At 42.1% G+C, this 19,458-nt stretch overlaps 1 protein-coding gene and 1 long non-coding RNA gene across 2 annotated transcripts in view; both read left to right on the top strand.

The window, feature by feature from the left end:
- LOC113643844 (mucin-6-like) overlaps positions 1-19,458 on the top strand; it is a 193,561-nt gene that overhangs the window by 161,534 nt on the left and 12,569 nt on the right. The gene's annotated exons all lie outside the window — the stretch shown is intronic.
- On the top strand, positions 5,041-16,909 carry LOC125139460. The gene is made up of 5 exons (XR_007138512.1): positions 5,041-5,613; positions 6,595-6,743; positions 16,188-16,242; positions 16,653-16,684; positions 16,770-16,909. It is a non-coding gene; the product is annotated as an uncharacterized LOC125139460 (long non-coding RNA).

Below are 19,458 nucleotides of genomic sequence, written 5' to 3'. Positions count from 1 at the left end.
CAGGATTTTTTCAGCCAAAGCTTTTATCAGCATGAAAGAATACAGACTTTAATTCCTATATGACTAAATATTCCAGTTTCAGAAACATCAAGTTAGAAATCCAGTCTGAACGCCACAGTTACACTTTCACACACTCAGTCACACACACACACACACACACACACACACACACACACACACACACACACACACACACACACACACACACACACGCACATACACACACATGCACTCACACACATATACACACACTCCCATAGACACAAACCTAAAGTTTAATTGTTCTGTTTTCTTCCAGGTTTCCAAACTTTACCTGTCATCACTGCCGTGTCTGTTGTTCTCGTGCTGCTTCTCATTGCCCTTTTATTTACTGGACTGATACAGTGGAAAAAGAAGAACCAAGGTAATGTATTCCATTCACACAACTACTTAATGTCTTAATAAAGTCAGAATTAACTCATGAAAGGTGAACACAGTGAATGTTATGCACAACACTGAGGTTGTACTTATGTGTGTAATATAAATACACACACACACACACACACACACACACACACTCCAAGTAGAGAGAAATGTACATGCATGAGGTCCATAGAGACAAGCACCCTTTACAAACTGTATTCATTTATTTATTTATATTATTTGCTTTTATAACTTATGTGTATAATATAAATACACACACACACCCACACACACACACACACACACACACAATACACTTCCTGTAGAAACTACACATCACATGACTTTTAAAGGTGACTAAATGCTTTTAGACCCGATTTTCATAATACTGACAAATTTGGTGGATCAGGAAACTCCACACTCAGAAAAATTGGAACAATTTATTTTTCTCTACATAATATTATAATTTTTAAAATGCATATTTGGTGATGTGTTTAACTTCTACTGTGTTTGTAAACACCTTAACACTATTAATCAGGGCATTTATTAACATTTAATTAGTAAATAAGAATAAATTAAATGAGTCTCCAGAGACATTAATCCTCCAAGTAGAGAGAAATGTACATGCATGAGGTCCATAGAGACAAGCACCCTTTACAAACTGTATTCATTTATTTATTTATATTATTTGCTTTTATAATTGTAATTTTTTTCACATATCGTAATGTGGTTGCTTGTATTTTTTCCCAACTTTCAGCCTCATCTTCATCCCAATCCTTAAAAAGCTTCACAAACCCCCATGTGGTGAGTTGTGTTTTTCTAAAAGCTGATTTCAACAAAACCACAGAACTAATGATGGGGTCACATGATGGATTGCACAAAACCAAACATTACGCAAAGATGAAATTTGTACATAATCTTTAAGGTTAAAAGGACTTAAAGTTAAAACCCTGATTATGTTCTAGTTGAGGAATTGGCTGTGAGATCTATAATAATTAATTCACTCACACCACATTCGAACCCAGGCATCAGTGTACAAGAGACCTGAACAAACTGAGTGAACCACAACTTAGGTTAGAACATGTGTGTTACTAGTGTGTTAGCAGAAGGACTGAACTCAAGTGGAGCTCGTGGGAACAAGAACAAGAAGTTAGGACTGCAGAGGAGAAACCTTTGACTGCTCACTACAGAAAGTTAACTAAGAAATTAAAGTTTTGGTGCCCAAGAGTGTGGCTATACCGAGAAGACAAGACACTGCCAAACGAGCACAGATGAAAGTCTAGCGCTCTCACACAGCTCTCTGCCGCCCCTTTCTGGCAGACTAAGGTTGTGACTGCCTGCCCCTTACATAAACACACACACACACACACATGCTTGATGTCCACATTATTAAGAACGCCTGCACATTCACGCATTAGCACAATACATAAAGCCATGGAGATGGAGGGTTAAGAGCTTCAGTTAATGTTCATATCAAACATCAGAATGGTAAAGTGGTAGCTCAGTGGCTAAGGTGATGGTCTACTGATTGGAAGGTGACCCCCAAGCTGCTACTGCTTGGCCCTTGAGCAAAACTCTTTACCTTTGGTTGTATGAGTTAAACCTGCATTGCTCTGGATAAGGGCCTCTGCCAAATGTCGTAAATGTAAATCAGAAGGAAGGAAAATGTCTGATGTCTGTTACCTTAACTGTTGTTGACATCACACAGGCTGTTTTAAGTATTTCACCACCTGCTGGGTGTAATGTATAAAACATTGAACCTTGTATAGGCTACATCTGCAGAAGACCTCAGTGGGTTTCACTCTTTACAACCCAGAACAGGACTCACTGACAGGAGGGAATTTCTGTGCGGTTGATATGAACATTAACTGAAGCTCTTCACCTGTATCTGTGTGACCTTTGGCAGTGTGCTGCAGCCATATGATTGGCTGATTAGATAACTACATGAATGTGCTAATACTACTCAATGATGGTCTGGCATTGCTATAAAGTGCCCAGTGAGTGAACACGTCTTTAAACAGTCACGATCTGGGTTTATATTAATCTTGCATGCAGTATACAGTAATACAGCACAAGGATAAAGATTCAGATGTAAAGGTTATTGAATTCAGTTTTTCACAATGACCACAAATATTTTGATAATAAACAATTATGAAAGCACTGATTTAATTAGACTCCGTCCAGGGTGTATCCTGCCTTGATGCCCGATGATGCCTGAGATAGGCACAGGCTCCCCGTGACCCGAGGTAGTTCGGATAAAGCGGTAAAAAATGAGTGAGTGAGTGAGAATGAGTGATTTAATTAGAAAAAAACCCATAATATTATCCATTAAATCAGCCAAATGTTGTACATATGAATCAGTTTCATTAAGCCAAAATATATTAGTACCATTTTATATGTAAACGTGATATGTTATCTGTCACGTGAATTCTTTACTTCAGAATGCTGATAAAGTATTAAACATTATGTAGCGATCTCGCAAAGCAAGGTAAATATTTATAAGTAACTATAACATGTCATAGTGACTCCTAAATATTTTAACCTAAGTTGAAATTGACGGTAATGGAATTAAGGTTACACTAATTTGGTCTGTCCGTCCGCCGAACAGGCCGTGTAATCTTTATTAATTCTATGAAGGAGGTATCTTCCCGGCCAAGAAAGTTTCACTTCCCTTTTACTTTATACCGTAATTTAAATTACATTATCTTAATAGAGCATGCAGTTCAGACCAGATGTTGCAGTTACCTTAAGTTTGTGAGCGATACTCAGAGACAATCACTTAAAAATATCGTAAAAATATGGCATTTAATGAATGAGACAAACACAACATAAAACTAACTACACAAACAAACAAAATAAATAAATAGAGAAAACAAAGATAAAAATAAAATACACAAAATAAATTGAAATTGGGGAAAGGGAGCAAGAGACTGGAAAAGCAGAAATTAGAAGGGAAGGAAAGGAATGGCAAGCTTAAACTTCAAAATTAATCACACCCTAACTATGAAATCATCACAGAAACTTAAATTCACCTTAAGACTCAATACAAGGTTCATAATACGCATCTAAATTGGTTGGGAAATGAAATGGTTACCTGCATTGGCTTACTAAACAAGAGTCCGGATGCAACAGAGAAATCTCTGAGGAGTCAGTTAGGGTGGGGTCAGACGTTCTTCCAAGTTCTCCTGAAGATCAGAGCAGTTGTCATTCTTGGAAGTGAAGCTTGCTGGAAGTTCTTTGAAGGGAGATGGAGTCGTCTCCAAGCTGTTCCGAATGTCTGACCCAGGATTGGTGGTGTTTGTGACATTTTAAAGGTCCCGAACTCCACCCATCTTTGGGGAGATAGACAATATTACGGCCACTATCAGGAAGACTATTCCAAAGTTTGGGAGCTAAAAAACGAAAATAACGTAATACGTGACATAAGTAGCAGCAGTTTGTAATCAATTCTAAACTTAACATATTATTTCAGATGGAAAAACTCCCTTTGTTTCAGGTGTCTGTGGGTGTGGATTAGCTATAAAACTTTTAGATGACTTTAAAGTTTTATCCAAGGTGTATTAAGATGGTATGGCGCCTTTAGTGCTCAAATAAAATACACCATTGTTTGAAAAATGAGCAACCGATAATTTTGTGGTCATTTGGCTACTAAACGTGAAGGGGAATGACGGTATAACGGAAGTGGTACATTACATACACAGATCAGTAATCAAAGTGTAACTGATTATTGTGTATGTATATGTGTGTGTGTGTGTGTGTGTGTGTGTGTGTGTGTGTGTGTGTGTGTGTGTGTGTGTGTGTGTGTTCTGGTTGAGGACCCCTATGAGTTCAATCAGAGAAGCGGCATGGGGTTATCTGGTCTTTGTGTAGGCTCCAGGCATTCTGGAGCCAGTTGTGTGTGTGTAAAACTGGGTTGCTCATCGGTTGATTAAAGAGTAGATGCCGAGGTTTAGGTTGCCTGGGACATGAAATCTAAATGACCTGTACCAGACACTACAATTATAAAGATGTGGATTTAAAACATCTGGAATTTAAATTAATTAAAATGAAATATATGCAGATTTTAGACCATATTTAAGACTTTAATCTGTTTGAGCTGTTTCCAAGAGCTTTTTTTTTTTTGCATGTTTTTTTGTTTGCTTGTTTGTTTTGTTTTGTTTTTTGTACCTAAATTGAATATAATTGTTTCTTTTCCTTCTTGTGCTCAGCTTCCAGCACCAGTCTGTGACTACGAGGAGGTTAAAGACAGCAGATCTCTTTCTAACACAATTTACTGCACTGCTCAGTTATCCACAAACCTCCCTGACGGTTCTGAAACCATTTACTACAACACTGAATTACCGACAACTGTTTATTCTACAGCACAAAACCCATCAGATTCTCCTGATCAGGACTTCTACTCCACAGCTCAGTTACCCTCAGCAGTCAGTGCTATTCTGTCTGAGCCCTGAACACTATCAGGAAGACTATTCCAAAGTTTGGGAGCTAAAAACGAAAATAACGTAATACGTGACATAAGTAGCAGCAGTTTGTAATGAATTCTAAACTTAACAGTTAGCCAGTGTAGAGATGATAAAATTGGGGTTATATGGTCATACTTTCTTGTCGTAGTGAGAACTCTGGCAGCTGCATTTTGGATTAACTGTAACCTATTTATTAAAGACGCAGGACAACCACCTAGTAATGCATTACAATAGTCCAATCTAGAGGTCATGAATGTATGAACTAGCTTCTCAGCATCAGATACAGACAGGATGTTTCTCAACTTGGCAATATTTCCAAGGTGGAAGAAAGCTGTGTTTGTAATATGGTGATATGATTTTAAAGACCTTACTGTCTAATAAACACCAGGTCTTTCACTGTCGAGCTAATAGTAACAGTACATCAACTGTGTACTGGTTTTTGGACCAAAAAGTAGTATTTCTGTCTTATCAGAGTTTAACAACAAAAATTACGTGCCATCCAATCTTTTATCTGTTTAACGCACTCAGTTCATTTGGTGTTGATGAGATATATAACTGTGTATATATAATGTGATAGTTCATTGGGATCTAAATTAGGTTTCTTACTGATGGGCCTAATAACTGCCAACTTGAAGGATAAAGTCCATTCTTTATGTCGCTGTACTATTTATTTCTCAAATCTGATTTTTCAGAATGTGTTGATTCATGTTTATCACAACAATCCTGACAACAGCACAACAGGCAAAATGTAAGCCATCTTATATTTTAATATATTTTTAAAATTGAACATTTTTGAACATGACATTTTTTATATGAGCATCCTATTCTGAATATGTAAATGTTTATTTATATGTAAATCCCTTTTGATTATGGACTTTTGTTGAGCAATTTTATATACAACTTTATATATGTATTTTTTTTTTTTGTTATTTCTGTATTTGGTTTTGATTGTTTTAGATTGGTTTTCATTCAATTAAATCAATTGTACACTTTTACAACAGCATCTGTGTAACCTGGGAATATTAAATAATTTAATTAGACAGAACATTAAACAATGAAGGCTGAGGTTCCTGTAATTATGTCAAACCTAAAAAAAAAAAAAAAACCTGCTGAAAATCCCAGCTTGCCCTGACCATTTACCATCTGCACAAACAACGTCTAAGCTGCTAAAGCTAATTGAGTTTAAACAAACACTAAAGACTTACTTCATCTTCATCTTCCTTTCTTCTCGTTCAGTACCAGACTAGCAGGAGCATGTGTTATTAATAAAGACTGTAAAGCACTTCAGTCAGTTGAACTGATTAAAAGCATCTAATAAATGATGTAAATATAAATTTAAATATAAGACACTATATAAGAGCCACACTGTAAACATGAGCTGTTGCAGTTTATTCATCCCTGAATCTCTGCAAAAAAAACAGCTAATAGTTTTCTTATTTAAGTGTAGCACAATGATATAGATTACACATTATACACATTAGTATTGTACAGGTTTAATTATTGCTATTGATATCATAATTTCATATAATAAAACTACAGTAAGACATCTCTGCTATAAAACAGTCAGATGACATGGAATTACAGTAAAACATACATATCTAACACACATGATTATTTTACTAACAACAACTTGTACTTCACATCTATAATAAAAGTAATCAGGAGTCAGGATTCAGGACAGGTGATTGACAGAGAAATCATTCTGTATCATTTGTCTCCTGTGTTGCAGAGCGAGAAGCAGTTTTGACTTCAGAACTGTGTGAAATCAAGGTGTTCTCAAGGCTCTGAGCTGGATATGCTGCAAGATCTGAGGGATCTGCTGGAGGATCTGAGGGATCTGCTGGAGGATTTGAGGGATCTGCTGGTGTCTCAGTAATGGTATTAACACTGCATGGGTCTAGATGATAAGTGTTGTGAGAATGGTAGGTAGAATGGATGATAATGGAAATGAATGGTTAACTTCATGCTCATTGGATGAACCTCATCAATGCTATCCAACTTCAAAACCATGCTCTCATATTCCCATACAAAAGAAAAGTGAGATTATGGCTACAAATACCAGAAAAGTAGATAGGAGAAAAAGACAGAGAAGAAAAAAGGAAGAGAATAGAAAAGGTAGCAGAAGAAATAAAACACCTGTTGAATAAAATAAAGAATATGAAGCTTGAGGAATGAAGAAATCAATGGATGAAAATTAATCAGACTCCGTACCGTGACAGAAATGAAGAATGAATCAAGATCAAGAATATAAAAGTGATTAAGTTTTCTTTATTTCTTTATATAATTTTTCTTTCTTTACTTTCAAAACATGTATGTAATAATATTGCTTGTGTGTTAAAAGATAAGATTTGCTGAGTATGTTATATGAAGGCTCTCTTGAAAAACAAAAAAGTCAACCCTCAGTGCTCATAACCTGAAGGGGACAAGCCACGCTTTTCCAGCTGAGAACCATGGCCTCGGACTTGGAGGTGCTGATTCTCATAGCCGCCGCTTCACACTTGGCTGCAAACCATCCCAGTGCATGCTGGAGGTCCTGATTTGATGAAGCCAGCAGGACAACTTAATCTGCAAAAAGCAGAGATGAAATCCCGTGGTCCCCAAACCGGACTCCCTCCGGCCCCCGACTGAGCCTAGAAATCCTGTCCATATAAATATTGAACAGGACCGGTGACAAAGGACAGCCCTGCCGGAGTCCAACATGCACCGGGAACAAGTCTGACTTACTGCAATGCGAACCAAACTCCTGCTCCGGTCATATAAGGACCGGACAGCCCTTAGCAGAGGACCCCGGACCCCATACTCCCAGAGCACCCCCCACAGGTCACCACGAGGGACACAGTCAAATGCCTTCTCCAAATCCACAAAGCACATGTGGACTGGTTGGGCAAACTCCCATGAACCCTCCAGCACCCTGGCGAGGGTATAGAGATGGTCCAGTGTTCCACGACCGGGACGAAACCCGCATTGTTCCTCCTGAATCCGAGGTTCGACTATCGGCCCAATTCTCCTCTCCAGTACCCTGGCATAGACTTTTCCGGGGAGGCTGAGTAGTGTGATCCCCTGTAGTTGGAACTCATACTCCGGTCCCCCTTCTTAAACAGAGGGACCACCACCCCAGTCTGCCAGTCCAGAGGCACTGTCCCCAACCGCCAGGCGATGTTGCAGAGGCGTGTCAACCAAGACAGCCCCACAACATCCAGAGACTTGAGGTACTCAGGGCGGATCTCATCCACCCCGGTGCCTTGACACAGAGGAGCTGCTCAACTACCTCAGTGACCTCAGCTTGGGGGACCTCGGCCTCTGCTTCCTCAGTGGAAGACATGTCGGTGGGGTTCAGGAGAACCTCAATGTACTCCTTCCACCGTCCGAGAATGTTCCCAGGAGAAGTCAGCAGATTCCCACTCCCACTGTAAAACAGCTTCCCCTTCCTGAGGTGCCGGACGGTTTGCCAGAATTTCTTCGAGGCCGACCAATAGTCCTTCTCCATGGCCTCACTGAACTCCTCCCAGATCCGAGTTTTTGCCTCCGCAACCACCCGGTCTGAAGCTCGCTTGGCCATCCAGTACCTATCAGCCGCCTCCGGAGTCGCCCGAGCCAACCAGGTTCGATAGGACTCCTTCTTCAGCTTGATGGCATCCCTTACATCCAGGGTCCACCACCGGGTTCGGGGATTGCTGCCACGACAGGCACCGGAGACCTTAATGCCACAGCTCTGAGCAGCCGCGTCGACAATGGAAGTGGAGAACATGGTCCACTCGGACTCAATGTCTCCAACCTCCCTCAGGATCTGGTTGAAGCTCTGCCGGAGGTGGGAGTTGAAGATCTCTCTGACAGGAGACTCTGCCAAAAGTTCCCAGCAGACCCTCACAGTACGTTTGGGTCTGCCAAGTCTGTCCAACTTCCTCCCCTGACATTGCATCCAACTCACCACCAGGTGGTGATCAGTTGACAGCTCTGCCCTTATCTTTACCCGAGTGTCTAATACATATGGCCAGCGGTCAGATGAAACAACCACAAAGTTGATCATTGACCTCCGACCTACGTTGTCCTGGTGCCACGTGCACTGATGGACACCCTTATGCTTGAACCTGGTGTTTGTTATGGACAAACTGTGACTAGCACAGAAGTCCAATAACAGAACACCACTCGGGTTCAGGTCGGGGGGGCCGTTCCTCCCAATCACGCCCCTCCATGTGTCACTGTCTCTACCCACATGAGCGTTGAAGTCCCCCAGTAGAATAACGAAGTCCCCGGTTGGAGCACTTTCCAGCCCCCTCCCAGAGACACCAAGAAGGTCGTGTACTCTATATTGTCATTTGGCCCGTAAGCGCGAATAACAGTGAGATACCTATGTGAACCGGGGTGAACTCCAACACATGGCAGCTGAGTTGGGTGGCTATGAGTAAGCCCACACCGGCCTGCTGCTTCTCACCGCGTGCAACTCCAGAGTAGTAAAGAGTCCAGCCTCTCTCGAGGAGTTGGTTTCCAGAGCCCAAGCTGTGCGTGGAGGCAAGCCCAACTATTTCTGGTCGGTATCTCTCAATTTCCCGCACCAGCTCAGGGTCCTTCCCCCAAGCGTGGTCCCTAGAGCCGGATTCCGTGTCCGGGGATTGGGTTGCTGAGGCCCCCGCCTTTGGCTGCCACCCAATCCACAATGCACCGGCCCCTTATGGTTCCTCCTGCAGGTGGTGGGCCCACTGGAGATTGGCCCCACGTCGCTCTTTCGGACTGAGCCCATCTGGGCCCCATGGGGTAAGACCTGGCCACCAGGCACTCGCATGCGAGCCCCAACCCCGGGCCTGGCTCCAGGATGGGGCCCCGGTTGTGTCATACCGGGCTACATCACGCACCTTGATTTCGGATTCTTCATAAGGGAGTATTTGTCTGGCTTGTCATCCAGGACCTGATTGCCTTGGGAGACCCTACCAGGGGCAGAAAGCCACAGACAATATTCCATGTCCGGGGAATGAATGCCGCTCTCAGCAAAAGAAACCTGGTCTCTGCCCAGAGCAGAATCTGCCGCGTCAACCTGAACCGGGGGCGTGAACGCAGACCTGATGATTGATTTAGGACAGCAACATGGTGCTGTCTGTCCGAACTACGACAGGGCAGTCTCTGAGGTGTGGGAGAAAGTGTTTCAATGCCACAACCCTGAGCCAGAGCTGGAATGGCCTCATGTAGAGGGATAACGTTGGCTGCTGCTGACATGAGGCTGAGCACCCTCTGTGCCTCGGGAACAGAGAGTCCTCGAGCTAGCCGAATAGCTTGACAAAATGGAAGCCACCCCAGTGGGTGACAGATTTGCCCGCATCGTGGTGGAGTCCCAAACTACCCCCAGAAGGTGGTTCTCTGAGAAGGAGAAAGCAGACACTTTCCTAAAGACCTCATGTGGTCAAGCACAGCATCTCGATGCCTGGCTGCCATAGCTTCCAACTGGGCCAGAATGAGCCAGTCGTCCAGGTAGTTCAGTACACGGATGCCCTGGAGACACAATGGTGCCAGGGCAGCATCCATGCACTTCGTGAACGTGCGTGGTGAAAGGGCTAGGCCAAAAGGAAGGACACGATACTGGTACGTTTCGGCCCGAAAGCAAACCTGAGGAACTTCCTGTGCTCCGGCAGAATGCTTATGTGGAAATAAGCATCCTTGAGGTCGATCGTGACAAACCAGTCCTCGGATCTGATCTGGGACACGATCATCTTGAGCATGAGCATCTTGAACTTGTAAGTCTTCAGAGTACAGTTCAGAGCCCGCAGGTCCAGAATCGGATGCAGCCTCCCCGTCCTTCTTGGGAACAACAAAATATCGGCTGTAAAAGCCGGAGTCCCGCTCTGGGAGGGGAACATGTTCTATGGCCCCTTTCCTCAGAAGTTCCTCTTGGAGGAACACCACCTGGTTCCCGCCCATGATCGTGGTCAACACACCCTGGAAGCGCAGTGGACGGGTGGAAAACTGGATCTTGTACCCTTTTTCTACAGTATCCAGGACTCACTGAGACACCCCTGGCAGAAATTTCCATGCTGCCTGGTTGTCTGACAGTTGTTTCAACCTCGCTGAAACAGTGCACTGGCAGATACTAACCCAGGGAGACCCGTGCAAGGGGAGCAGGCACAGGCCCTACTACCCACTGAAACGGCAATAGCAGCAGGGCGGGCAGTAGGGCTAGCATTCCTGAATAGAACGCTCCTAGGAGCCCTAGCCCTCAGGCATAAGACTCCTTTGTAGCCTGTTTGGCTGAGATGACAGAACTAAAGTCCCCTCTCACCAGACGGGTCTGGGCCCGGGTACACTGACCGGCCTCCCTAGTCTTAGACGGGGAGGCATGGATCACCACACTTACCCTTTTAATTGCCCTGAGTGAGCTAGAAGGGGGTTGGGTGCGGCTGGATGATGGCCCAGTCTGCTCCCAGTGGCGAGGGAGAAACTCCTTGAACGCCACCAACTGGCGTTTCACCTCCTGGTGCCTGTCGACGACTGTACTCACTGCATCGCCTAAAAAGCCCTGAGGTGAAACCAGGGTGTCCAGGAGAAAGGACTTATCCTTCTCCCTTATGCCCGTCAAATTAAGCCACAAGTGCTTCTCTGTGGCAACCAGAGCAGCCATTAAATAACCTATGGAGCGGGCCATCTGCTTTGTGGCATGAAGCACAAGGTCAGTGGCTCGGCGGAGCTCAGACACCACCTGTGGTCCCAACCCCTCGCCGCCATCAAGCTCTGCCAGCAGGTCAGCCTGGTCGGCCTGCAAAACCAAAATGGTGTGCAGGGCCGCACCTATTTGTCCTGCTGCCTTATAGGCCTTACCCACAAGGGTTGAAGTGGTCCTACAAGGATTGGATGGAAGGGCAGGTTTCCTCCATGCGGGCGATGCAGGGGAGAGATAACTGGCCAGCGTCTCTTCAACCTTCGGCATCGTTCTATACCCATGGTCTTCAAGCCCCATAATGGCTGAATAGTCTGATATGGCTGGAGAAAATACACGTGCCGAAAAGGGATTTTTCCAAGACCTCGATACCTCAGTATGGAGGTCTGGAAGAAATGGCAGACGCCTGCGTGCATATGGCTGACGGCCTGAAGTAAGAAAGCGGTCGTCCAGCTTAGAATGGGCGACACCAACTACCTCCTCAGGCCAATCTAAATTCAGCTTCTCAACAGCCCGAGTTATTACCTCGAGGAGCTCCTCGAACGTGACTGATTGCGTCGGCCGTTCCGAGGTGGAAAGCCCCTCCCCTTCGACATCGAGCTCCTCAGAGCCGGATGCGGAAAGCAGCATGCTCTCTTCCGGGTTGGGAGAAATCGCAGCGCGAGCTCCCGAACGCGAAACCGAGCGATCGAAGTCAGGGGAGAGGGCAAGAGAAAGGGGAACACCCGTCTCTTGCTCCGCCTCCGCTAACTCAACCTGGGAACCCCATGATTGAAGCTGCCGCGCTGCCTCGGCAGATGCAGGACCCGAACCACGAGGCGCAGCCGAAGCTGAAAACACAGCCAGGCAGGATTGGAGCGTGCGGAGAGGGAATCCCTCACAATGCACACAGCCGGCTCCCTCGAGAGCCGACCGGGCATGCTCCTCTCCCAAACACACCACACAAAGAGAATGCGCGTTGCCCGCCGTGATAAAGCGGGGGCACGGATGCACGCATATCTTAAAGTGCTTAGACTGCAACATTTTGCCTAGTCTTTCCCTATTTTTTTTCTTTCCCTGCACTTGACAGACAGACAAACGACACACATACACAGAGCGCTTCCTGAAGACAAAGAAAGCTGGAGCAGCGTGACGTAGATGCCCTTATATGGACTTACTGGCGAGTAATTACTCCGTCACGTGTCCTTTCTGAGTGTGCACACAGAGCTTCAGACACAACTTCCTCAAAGAAGCATTCCCATAGCGTCAGCACTGACGCAGCAGTGAAGAAGAGGGGAACTAAAAATAGCACAAAATTAACCGCTTGGTATGTCGGATCCACCCTTGGCAATCTTGAACTGTGATGTCCCTGCAACCAGCATCCATGGCTTCAAGGAGGGACATCTGGTCATGTGGCTGATGGTCATAAACCTTCCACCTCCATGCAGAAAAAATGCAATACTTACCTGTTGGTTTGTTGAAAGATGCGAGTAATGGAGGCAACCTTTGACCGCCGCAAATTGGGTTGCACTCTTTCACCAGCCTCTCTTAGTGAGAGCCCGTGGTTGATTACATGGTCAATGATAGTGGCACGAATTTCATCTCTGACTACTGTTCTTGCAGCCCTTGGAATGCCACCACAACGCATTCTTACACCTCTACCTTGCCCTCTCCTTGGGCCTGCTCCTTTTCCTGCACCTGCACCTCTCACTGCACCTCTCACTGCACCTCTCCCTGGCCCTGCATCTCTCACTGGAGCTGGTCTTCTCCCTGGGCCCCTTGCTCTTCCTCTTCCACGTCCAGACATTACAGTCTTTGTCTTTTTCTGTTTCTGTTTCCAAAAACATCACTCCTCAAAGTCCTCATTTTATAGTAATAGAAAAAAATAACCCCTGCCACTGAGTCTAAGCCAGACTGGAATCAGCTGTGGTTGGCCCAATTCACCCAACATAAATCATCTGTTTCTGAATTATTCAATTGTTTGTTTATTATCAGCTGATATATATTGTTTTTGAACTGATATCATTGCAGAAGCAGAGTTTTTTATACTGTATCTAAGGTTGGGAATATTGTTTTTGCTATTGTGGGATGTTGTGTGTTAACATTCGTGAATACTACAAAAACAATCCATAATTTTGTTGGGAGGTATAGCTTGTCTGTTAAGAAAATGTAAGCATTGTGGAAATGTGTTCACTGATTGCATATTGTGTGAAAATGACATGAAATATGTGAATGGTTTAGCCACAAAAGACTGATGCTGTGCCAATTGTGTTTAGAGTTTTGCAAATGTGACAACTGTTTGGATAAACGCTTGTTAGCGACTGAAAAAAAACTGTAATATAATCAGTGTGATACATGAGCAAAGAAAGATCAATGAGTCAGCACTGGATGATATTCAGCAAGATTTTATTTTTCCTAATGAAGAAAATCTGATTTTAATTAATTTAGAAAAGATCTACATTTTTGTTAATTCATTCATTTTTATCCCAATTTGAAATTTGAGTCATTTTGAGGTTTTTTCTTTCCTGGAACAAGTGACCTGGACTGAGATTCATGCATGGAACAAGATGGCAAGCCTTTCACTGAGTCTTGAGAACTGTTGAAGTACTGAAGAATTTTAAGCTTAATATTGAGAAACAGAAGAAATAACTTATCTGGATGACAGAGTGAGTCGATTGTGGACTTTTCTTCACAAATGGATCATTTCATTACCAGATTGTGCCATACAACATGATGGTAGGGCTGAACTGTTGTATCATAACAACTCGTAGGTACATAGACAATTGGGTATTTCCGAAATATGGGACTGTTTTCTACCAATCTAGAAACTGGACTTTTATAAGTGAAGTGTTTATTTGTATTGAATGGTTGTTTGAGGTTTAATGCCTATTTTGTTTCATATTGTACTGCAAACTTGTAAGTATAGACATAATAGACTAATTCTGTGATGTGTTCAACATTGCAAAGTTTTTTCTGTTTTGTGAATATTTAAACATTGTGTACCTAAAAGCAGTATTGTAATCGAACGGAGTAGAAATGTCACGTATCTGTACTTTACTTCGCTATTTAAATTTATGTCAACTTTCACTTTTACTCCACTACATTTCCTAGATAAAATATATACTTTTACTCCGCTATATTTCCACTAAGCATCTTCGTTACTCGTTACTACAAACTAAAATCAGAAGAAATGTGTGACTGCAATAAGGGAGATTTGGCTAATCATTGCTCCTAGATTTCATTACGCTCCGCATGCTCTATTTCAGCGTAATGTTTCCAAAAGGAGGCAGAAGCACAACTGAAACTGCCATGGAAAAAAGCACGGCATTCACTAAATTCCAGGGGTTTCTTTACCACGACATAAAATGGGCATGTTTCTGGAGGCCTTGGAAAAATGCATTCTTTCAAAAAAAAAAAGAGCATACTACAAAGGACAAAACAGTCATACAGGTAATTTTTTTTAGAAAACAAATAAACAACCAAAAACTATGATTATGGTTAGGGTTAGAGTTAGGGTTAGATTATAAAAAAGGCGCAAAAATAACACAATATCTGTTACGCTGCTCTGAAATCCCTGGAAATAAGTGCCTGCCATGGAAGCAGCTGCTGGATGACCTCCCGTTAATGTAGACCAGGGACTGGCCACCCCTGTCGTAGACAACCACCCCAACGATAGTGGTAAACAGGGTGAAGAAGATAATGTTGTACACACCTGACCGTATTTGCAAGAAATGTTTCTGTACATTGGAATGAAAGATTCTTCCTATCGGATGAAGTGTCTCTTGTGCCTACCCAAAACCACTGAAATTTTACTTTTTACTTTTACTTCAAATACTTAAGTACATTAAATATCAGAAAATTACTTTTGATACTTAAGTACAGTAAATATCAGATACTTTAAGACTTTTACTTGAGTAATATTCCAAAAGGTGACTTTCACTTCTACCAAAGTCATTTTCTAGTATGATACTTGTACTTTTACTCAAGTATTGCTTTCTAGTACTTTATACAACACTGGATAAAAAGTACAACTGAACAAGTTTCAAACAGGAGAGTTTTATCATACATTTTCTTTCAAACTTCAGTTCAGTGCTGCAAAATAAAATGTGGATGCTAATATGTCAAAAATCTAGTAAAGACATCAGTAGCTTGATGATGATGCTCACAGTACTCCCACTGAGGTTATTCAGGCCATCTTTCATGCAATTCTATGCAGTCTTGATCAAATTGAGGTTTTTGATGGTTTTCCTATAGTCAGTACTGGAAATGTGACTTCTGCTCTGTAAACAAGAGCACATATGATGGTAAAGGTGACTACAGAGATGGGTTTGAAACACATATCTGCAGTCAACCAAAAGTGAGATTTAAAATAAGGTTTGGTAAAATAGATCAAAACAGTACTAGACATTTATTTACAATGAGGTTTTAGCAATACTTACAAACCGAAATTGAAGGGAGAACATTAATTTGTAATGAGTAAGCTCTGCCCACAATTTACACCTTAAAGGCGATTGAAACTCCTGATCAATCACCTGAGAGAACTACAAAGCTACAACTCTATAACAATTTTCATATCAACTATATAATAAGAGAGTAATGCTATTGTCAAGATAAACAATGCACAAAATTGTCAAAGTAAATTAAGAATAAATGGGCAGAATGTAGTTTAAAATATTGTGACACATTGTGTGTTTCTGTTCCAGGATTCACAACTATAACTGTCAGCTGGAGTGATACAGTGTAAAAAAAAGACCCAAGGTACTGCAAAACAAGCACATTTTATTTATATTCACACAACATGTTAAAGTGTTAATGTTTTTTATTTTACAATCAGTGCAGAAACAACCAATGCAGCAAAAGTGACATGAATGAACTTTCTCATGCCTATTTCTATGAGAAAGTGTGATAAAGATGTGAAACATGGTGTAATGTGCAATCGCTCGTGTAGTATGCATATCACTGAACCCACAAAACAACTGATCAAAAGTCACACAAATTATAAAAAGCATTACAGCAATTCTTCAAAGATGCGTAGTGTAGATAAGATATTCATTAACACATGTAAATATACAGTAGTTCCTCCACACTATGGATGTGAAATGAATGGATTGTGATTTTGTTCATTGTCTTTAGAGAATGTGATTTAAAGCAATCTCTTCTCTCTTCAGGCTCTAGAACAGTGACACAATCTTCCAGAGAGGTACAGGCCAGTGATTTGTTTCAGATGTTACTTTCACAAACAAATTACTTACAAACATTTTAATAATTTTTATTTTCCATTTCAGACAAATGAAGATTATGAAAATTATCAAAATTTGCATTCTGTTCAAACAAAAGAAAATGAGGTATTAGAGGGTTTAGACCCAACCACCAGCCAATCAGACTCAGTCTACCAGAATCTGTCCTATATCAATAAACATTAAGATTCTGGATACTTCTGTTTGCTAGCCAAGTGGACTGGTTTGAGCTGTCAAACTGATTAATGTAACCCCATTGTTTGTTTCTTTCTGCAAGTTTTTGTATCTTTTTCCTGTGAAATACTCTTTTGTGCTTTGGACCATTTCAATGTTTTTTTATGAAGGAAAAATCACACACTCTTTGCATTGTATGTTTACTAGTGGAACTCTCAAGGTAGCTGGTCACGTGACCAGAGAGTTGCTCTCTGAAGAAATTCAGCTCATGTCTGGCTTTATTTTCAAGCCTGGCACTTGATTCCTGTGGCTCAGGCCATGGCTCATCATGGCGCTCACAGTTGGTGGAGTATGAGACAGGAATCCTCTTTCTCTTTCCCTCACCTGCAACTCCATAGGTCGCATTTTGGACTTGGAAGCTTGTTTCACAATTTCTTGATAGCAAAACAACAACCTAATGTTGTCTTTTGCATCCTTTAAACAGTTGGTAAAGTAAGTTTTCAAATCAGATTTAATCTGTACTTTGAAACTTTGTAGTATTGAATTTTAATTATTTCTCATATTGCCCTCCAACGTCTTTAATGTAAATCCAAAAACAGTCTCTAAGCAGGATCTATGAAGCACTTAGCATGTATTATTCAATATATTTAGATCTACTCAAAAATAATATGGAGACAGGTGTAGACAAACCATTCAAAGGACAACTGGTATAAAATAATTCAGGGAATTTATTAATCTACCATTTGCCTTAGACATGCTATAATACAATTTGGACTAAATTCAGACATTTTAAGATTAAAGCTGACATATCCCACATGATAGATGACAGCAGTCTCCCTCAGCTCTGCTGCATATGTTCTGTACATAACACATGTTCTAGACCTTCTCTGGGCTTTTTAGAGAGGTGGTACAGTATAGAGCCATCCCCATTTATTGCATTGTTTAGTCTGTTCAAACAATGCAAAAATTAAGAAAAAAAAAAAGAAAGGAAAACTAGATTTGTAAAGTACGTCACGACAAACTTTGATGTTGGCTTTTACGGTGCAAGTATTTGCAAAGGCCGGTGCGATTTGGAGGCGAGTGGACAGAAAGATTGTGAAAGCTACTGGACCGCTAGGGTACCAATACTTTTGGAGGTGATCGGCCATGAGCATGTGACGTGACCAAAATACCTGTGGGGCAGTTCCCCTCATTGTGCTGAGTGTTTTGATATGTCACATGTCCATGTTGTGCAAATGTTTGATTTCGCTTGTTTTGGGGGCGGGGCTACACGTGACCTCACGTGACGTCACGTGACGTGACCAGAATACCCGTGGGGCAGTTCCCCTCATTGTGCTGAGTGTTTTGATATGTCACATGTCCATGTTTTGCAAATTTTTAATTTTGCTTGTTTTTGGGGCGGAGCTACATGTGACATCACGTGACGTCACGTGACGTGACCAGAATACCCATGGGCCAGTTCCCCTCAATGTGCTGAGTGTTTTGATATGTCACATGTCTATTTTGTGCAAATTTTTGATTTCGCTTGTTTTGGGGGCGTGGCTACACGTGACGTCACCAGAATATCCGGTGTGGTGCCAATACTTTTGGCAAAAAGTGGCTACTGAGGGTTTGGACATTTCCAGAGCTTAGAGGAATTTTCGGAATTCCCCATTCAAGTCTATGGGATGTTCGATCGTCGACTACTGGAAAACCGAGAATTCTGTCGGAAGTCCGAAATAAAAACTTCGTCCGGAGTAAGGTCCTAAAGAACCTGTCCGAGTTCGGTGTAAATCGCTCGAAAACTTGCCGAGTTATAAACCTCAAAAGTTTATAATGGAAGTCTATGGGAAAAAAGGCCACTTTGAGCTTCCATACCGGGAATGCCGGAATTCCGATTGCTTCGGAAAAAAAGAAGCAACAAACTTCAGACCAGGGTCTACGACATATCCGAATTTGGTGCATGTGGCTCGAACGCCCTAGGCCGCATTTTTTTTAAATAATTTTTTGTCTAATAATAATAATAATAATAACAATAATAATAATAATAAAAGCTTATAACGGAAATCAGAATGTTGGCTTCTACAAAGCCAACATAATTAAGATACTGGTCTTCTGTTCTCTTCTGTCTGGAAGAGTAACACTGATTAAATGGAAAGCTTCTACTCCCCTGACATTCAATCACTGGATAAGGGAAGTCATGTACCATCTTAAGTTGGAGAAAATTAGATGTACAGTAAGAAGGTCTACTGGGGCATTTGATAATATCTGGTAACCTTTCTTACCTTTTGTTGAGGAAATGAAAGGTATTATAAAGCGCGTGGGGAATATTATTCATATGCACGTCATGTTGTTTATTTATTATTATCATTATTATTATGTCTTTTCCTTTATGGACATCTGATCATGTACATTATGTTCAGTATGATTATGTTTATGTTTGGGGGTGTCAGGGAGCACTCCGCTACGTCTCCCGTGCGCGCCCCGCCTACTAGGAGCTCCCGCCAGCATACTGACTACACACACCTGACACTCATTTACACACTCATTACACCACCTATATATACACTCCCGTCACACACTC

The sequence above is a fragment of the Tachysurus fulvidraco genome, chromosome 18 (genome assembly GCF_022655615.1).
Source record: "Tachysurus fulvidraco isolate hzauxx_2018 chromosome 18, HZAU_PFXX_2.0, whole genome shotgun sequence".
Lineage (NCBI taxonomy): Eukaryota > Metazoa > Chordata > Actinopteri > Siluriformes > Bagridae > Tachysurus > Tachysurus fulvidraco.
This window is presented reverse-complemented; position numbering and strand designations above follow the sequence as displayed.